The sequence below is a fragment of the Lygodium microphyllum genome, chromosome 28 (assembly GCF_053477565.2).
Source record: "Lygodium microphyllum isolate KBCC chromosome 28, Lygodium_microphyllum_v1.1.10, whole genome shotgun sequence".
NCBI classification, from domain to species: domain Eukaryota; kingdom Viridiplantae; phylum Streptophyta; class Polypodiopsida; order Schizaeales; family Lygodiaceae; genus Lygodium; species Lygodium microphyllum.
In genome coordinates, this window is record NC_141162.1 from 72,200,824 (window position 1) to 72,207,192 (window position 6,369).

A 6,369-nucleotide genomic window follows, 5' to 3' on the forward strand; every position below is an offset into this window, starting at 1 on the left:
TGGTCTCAAGGGTCTTTTCTGATTATTTGATGACATTAGCCTAGGGCTATGGAGATTGCTTGCTAAAATGTCCTCTTTTGACTAACGATGGGTAGTGTGGGTCATGAGTTAGGTGGTAATAGATCACCTTCTGATTCTTTCTTTGTGGAGGCACAGGATCATATATTGACATATCCATCAAACACCCCTTGCCATTTATGTAGGAGGATTGGCCAATAATTTGATGCATCTAGTATAGGGGCCTGATTACCCATTCCTTAGTCTAGGGGTTGCATATTAGGAGAATTTTATAGGGATCAAGGGAATGTTCTTAGTGCTATTGTGCTAAAAGTTATGCTATCTAGATGTATTTCATTAGGCAAAGGTGACCATTGCATTTCCCTCCTGTGGGTGCTTTAAACCTACAAGTTGTTTGTTAGTATCTTTTGTAGGTTAGTTCATTTGCAGTCAAGGAGAGTCTTACAAGCTACAATCATGATCCTTTTTAGCACTAGATGTCTCTATCACCTTGTCATTTGTTTATTTATTGTTTCTTTTGTGGCAATGGAGAAGGGATTATGTGAAATAAGTTTCATGGATCTAAAGGTGAGACTTAGATTAGGGTTTGAGTGGGCTTCCTATGGAGATGCCTCTATCAATTCTCCTATCTTGAGGGTGCTCATAAGTAGAGCATGAGTGTCATCTTAGCTAACTTGGCAAGAAACATTACCTTCAATAGGATAATGTAATGTGCTGCCCCAGCTTTCCTTGGCGGTACATTCTTAGTAGCTCATCAAGAGATGTCCTAGGAAGTGTTGTTCGAGATTTTGATAAAAACCTTAGAGTTCGCTAACTAGGCTTGCTTGAATCTACCCTGCATTGGAAGTTTTGGCCACTCCCATGAGGATCGACTTGAGTTGTCCTAGCCAATCTATTACTAGCGAATAATTAGTATTAACGGATCCTAATGTAATGCAAATCAGGCTTTCTGATTTTCTAATGGTCCAACAAGTGTAATTTTTATTCCTTTTTAGAAAAGCTCTCGACTTACCAAGACCACCTAACCATAGGTCTGGATATCAGGCTTTCTGGTTTTCTAATGGTCCATCAAGTGTAATTTTTATTCCTTTTTAGGAAAGCTCTCGGCTTACCAAGACCACCTAACCATAGGTCTAGATCTGCCGTCAGGGGTCCATCCTCCTACTTCCCTTGAGAGAGTAGTTTTAGTTATCTAATTATCTATTGCTTTAGGTTCAACATATAAAAATAGCTTCTCTGAATTATCTCTTGCTACAAATTTGTTACATGCCCTTAATTCACGACAGAAAAATAGAGTAAAGCAATTCCTTCTTAATAGTTCCTTTTAAAAAAATGACATTTTACAAATATTTTCTTACTCGAAGGTATTATTCTGTCCAAGTTTCGTTCCCCAACTAGTATTGGAACTTCCAAGAGACACTATTTGGAAATCGAAGGATAGTTGGCAATTTGTAAGAGCCTAAGGATTTTGTGACCAGAGCCCCCTGGGTACCCTCACCTCCTCTTGCCGACTAGAGTTCTCTATCACAAGACCTTTCGCATCATGACTGGTCTATTCTCACTAAAGCAAAACAAAAGAGAAAAACACATTGGAGTAGGTTTTACTCACATTGGTCTTAGGGAGTTCTAGTGCCATTAGGAACACTATCTCAGCCCAGTGATCTACACTCAGTCATCCATCTTTTAGCTTGATGATTTTTTAAAAGATTAGTACCTAGCTTGCAATCATAAGCATCTTTATTTTGAAAGCATTATACTTAAACTTCTAACATGTTTGTTTCCAAGACAAATCTTTTCTTTCCAAAACTCAATAATATCAGGACAAATTAGAATAAGTGGCTAAATTAACATAAGTGGCAATACTTGATAAGATCGAGACAATTTAGCATAAGTTGCAAAATAACTTCGAGATAAATTAGCATGAGTGGCAATACCTTCCAATAGTCTTCATGGACTTTCTCTTCCTTGGGGATTAGTTTGGATTGAATTTAAGCAAGAATTTCATACTTGAGGATAACTCCCTTGGAGTTTTGTGAGTCTTTGCCTACAATAAAAGAAAATCTTGGTTGCTTTAATTACAAACAATATTCTTTAGTAATTTCATCTCAAGGTCTCTTATATACCGAGGATTAGCATTCGTGATTACCCATTGGAGATTTCGTTTGATCAACACAAAAATCAAAAATATTAAATCTTTTAGCGATATAGTACCTCCCTTGTACTCGCCTAGGTTCATCTTGTATAGACCCAAGTTACCCCTTGGAATTCACGATCAAGAATTTCTCAAAGAAATTATATGCAAGAATCAAATAAAATCTTATTTTACACATGCAAGTTTTGTTGCTTGTTTATGGGATAAAGGTATGCTAGTTATTTTTATATAAGAAAAATTGTACATGAGGATCCATGAAGAGTGATTGGTTGATGGTATTTGTGACTTTGTTTGTAATCTCCATACTCGCCATTCCATTTGTAGTATTGTGTCTGCAATGTTATTGGTAACTCTTGCCTCCACAACCTTCATAACTTTAATCGCAAGATCACAAAAAGGGGAATTTGGCAAAGGAGCTTGGGGGTAATTAGATTGACAGAATTTTGATTTGATTGGGGGGAGGGGGGGGGGGGGGGGGGAGCGATTACCAAGATTTTTGAGAAATCAAGAAATGTCTTGATTTCACAATGGAATAGGATAAAAGGGATGGAGGAATTTAATTTGAGAGCTCGGGGAGTATCCTCCTTGTCTTCTTGATGAGAAATTCCCGTGCTCGCGCTTCTCTTGCCCCACTCCCTCTTGCTCTATACTCTTGAGAAAGGCCTCACCTCTCTTGCTCTTATTGCTCTCAACAACTCCCCATGCCTCTTATTTATAGCTAAATTGGAGAAGCAGGGTTGTAGCTAAGAAGAAGAGCTCTTTATGGAGGGGATCTTGGCAAAATCAGCAATCTGAAGCTTTCAAGATGCAATTTGATGCTGTGATTTGATATTTAAGATCTAGAGAGGCTACCAAAGATGCCATGTCTGATTCACCTGGCTCTCAGATGATCTTGCTTCATCTCAAGCCTCTCATTGAATTGAGGAGAGGGGGAGATTTCTGGAGTTAATTGTTGAATCTCTTGAACTGAAATCAGACTTTTTGGTACAAAATTGGAGATGCCAAATTGGGGGGAAATATTGTGTCATTTTTTTTCAAAAAAAAAGAGAGGGGGGGGAGTGGTGGCCAGATCTTCGTTATCTTCCTCTCTTAATCTTCTTCTTTTTCTTCATAAAGCTAAAGCTTTAGAGCTTTTGTGACTTATTCAACCTGCCAAGTTTAAAATGTGTTTGGTCAATTCAGAACTTACTAGTCATAACTACCATGTATATGGCAATCCTCATATAGAGATATTTGCAACTGTATCAAAATCCAAAGGTGTTGGGTTTACAAAATTTTGACTATTTTTTTTCGAGACTTCCTCTATTTAATGGTCTAGAATCCTTCAAGTATAATTGTAAGAAGTTGAAAATTTTTGAAATGAAAGTCGAGATATCATATCCTCTCCTCCTTAGAGGAATTGAGACATCCTCATCTCGAATGAAACTGGGGATATTGGTTACATAGTGATTCATGGTCAATCCAAGTGGCATCTTCTTGAGGATATGCTTTCTAGTAGATGAGATATTCTCTAAGGATTTTGCTTCTTAGAGTTTTCTCCCACATGTCAAGTATCTTTTTTTGTTGAAGTTTGAGGATTCCTTGATGGGGCATTACAATTTGTTGGTCATTAAGTACATGATCTGGGTTAGGAAGATATGCTTTCAATAGACTGACATGAAATACATGATGTACTTTCAAGTTATTAGGGAGTTCCAGCTTGTAGGCATTTGGACCTAGACACTTTAGCACCTTATATAGCCCATAATACATGGGACTTAGCTTCTTGAATTCCCCAAAATATAAGGAACTTTTCTTTGGGCAAACTCTTAAGAAAACCATGTTACCTTCTTTGAAGATGTGTTCTTGCCTTCATTGTTCGGCATATGCCTTTTGTTGATCCTTGGCAGCTTGAATATATTGCCTTATAGATTTCACTTGTTGATCCATTTCTTCTAGCATTTTTCTAGATGCTTCTATCCATAGGGTAGGATTAGAAAAATTTAATGGTGTAAGACAATCTTGCCCATATAGTGTCTGAAAAGGAGTCATTTGAATACTTTGATGGTATGATATATTGTAGGAAAATTCAACTAAGGGTAGGTATTGGATCTACCGTTTGGGATCCCTATTGCAATAAGCCCTTAGTATGTCCTCAATAACTTGGTTGACCCACTTTGTTTGACCATCGGTTTGGGAATGGTAAGGAATATTGAAGTAGAGCTGGGTTCTTAGAGATTTGAATAAACTCTTCCAAAAGTTTGAGGTGAAGAGAGAATCGCGGTTGTTGATGATTATTTAGGGTAATCCATGTAACTTAAAATTTTTCTTAATGAAAAGTGTGGTAATATTGAAAGCTTTGTAATTTGTTTTTATAGAAATAAGGTGTGTAACTTTTGTTAGCATATCAATGATTACCATTAAGGAATTATATCTTCCTTGTACTAGGGGTAATCCAACTATGAAGTCCATGTTGATATACTCCCATTTCATTTAAGGGATGTCAAGTGGCTGGAGCTTTCCTCGCATCTTGACACACTTGGCCCTAACTCATTGACCATTTAGGTATTTGGTGATATACTTGAGTACATCACCCTTGAGTCTTTCCTAGTAGAAGCTTCTTCTAATTGTATTAAGAGTCTTAGTATAACCAAGATAACCCAAAAATGGAAAATCGTGAGCTTCCTGGAGTATTTTCCTTTTGAGTTCCTGACTTGTACAAATGCATAGTCCTGCCTTGTAATAGGTGTCAAGATTGTGGGAGAGAAGGAAGGAGTCTCACTTGTAGCTTTCTTGCTTGCACAATGGGGGAATACACACAAGGGTAGAGGCTGAAAACAGTTTTCCTCTTCTTAGTTGTGTAAGCCAAAAGAACTCTCTTACAAAGAAATAGAAGAACCCTATATATGGGTCTCAAACCAAACTCAACTAACTAAGGTGGCATACTAACTGAGCCACGAACTAGAGTAGATAAGGATAGCTATCATGTAGCTATTATTCATGGGTGGTGTACCAACCGCGTCTGCAACTGACAAGTCGGTGACATAAATACACAACGGTCACCCTGGCGTATCACGAGTGGAGCTCGATATCTCAACACTCCCCCTCGAGCTCAATCCCAATTCCTACACACCAAGCAGGTCTTTGAACTTGCGGAGCTTCTCTGCGCCCAATGCCTTCGTAAATATGTCAGCTACCTAATCCTCTGTGCTGACATAAACTAGATCAATAAGACCTAGTAAAACCCTCTCCCGCACATAGTGATAATGCACCTCAATGTGCTTTGTTCTAGCATGATAGACTGGGTTATTTGCCAAGTGTATACTACTCATGTTGTCACAATAAATGACAACTGGCCCATCTGTAGACTGATGCATATCATAAAGTAGCTTATGCAATCAAGCTACCTCACATGCAGCCATTGCTGCACCCCTGTACTCAGCCTCTGTGCTCGACAAGGCAACTGTAGGCTGTTTCTTGCTGCTCCAAGTGACTGCAGCACTCCCAAAAGAGAACACATATCCACTGGTAGATCTTCTATTAGAAATACTACCAGCCCAATCAGCATCAGTGTATCCATGCAGTTGTATTTGAACCCCAGTCTCATAAAATAGTCCATACTGCAATGTGGACTTCACATACCTGAGTATGCGTCTAGCCGCATCCAAATGCGGTTTCCTTGGAGCCTGCATAAACTGACTTACCAATCCAATAGTATAACTCAAATCTGGCTTGGTAATAGTCATATAAATCAAACTTCCTACTATGCGTCTGTACATACTAGGGTCTTCCAGAAGCTCACCCGCATCTGTGCTCAGCTTCACATTCTGCTCCAAAGGAACTGAAATAGGCTTACAGCCTGTCATCCCATATTTGGACAGCATGTCCAATCCATATTGCCTCTGCAAGAGTTGTATCCCACTTGGTGATCTAATCACCTCAATGCCCAAGAAATAACGCAGCTCTCCCAAATCCTTCATCTCAAACTTCTGCTTCAATAGCATTTTCACATGAAGGATATCTTCATCACTGTCACCTGTCATAATCAAATCATCAACATAAATGACAAGTAGCATAATATCTTTCTCTGTTTTTCTCACATAAAGTGAGAAATCTGCCTTGGAAATCTGGAACCCAATAGTGACAAGATATTGTCCTATCTTGTCAGACCATGCTCTAGGTGCTTGCTTCAAGCCATACAAGGCTTTCTTCAACCTACA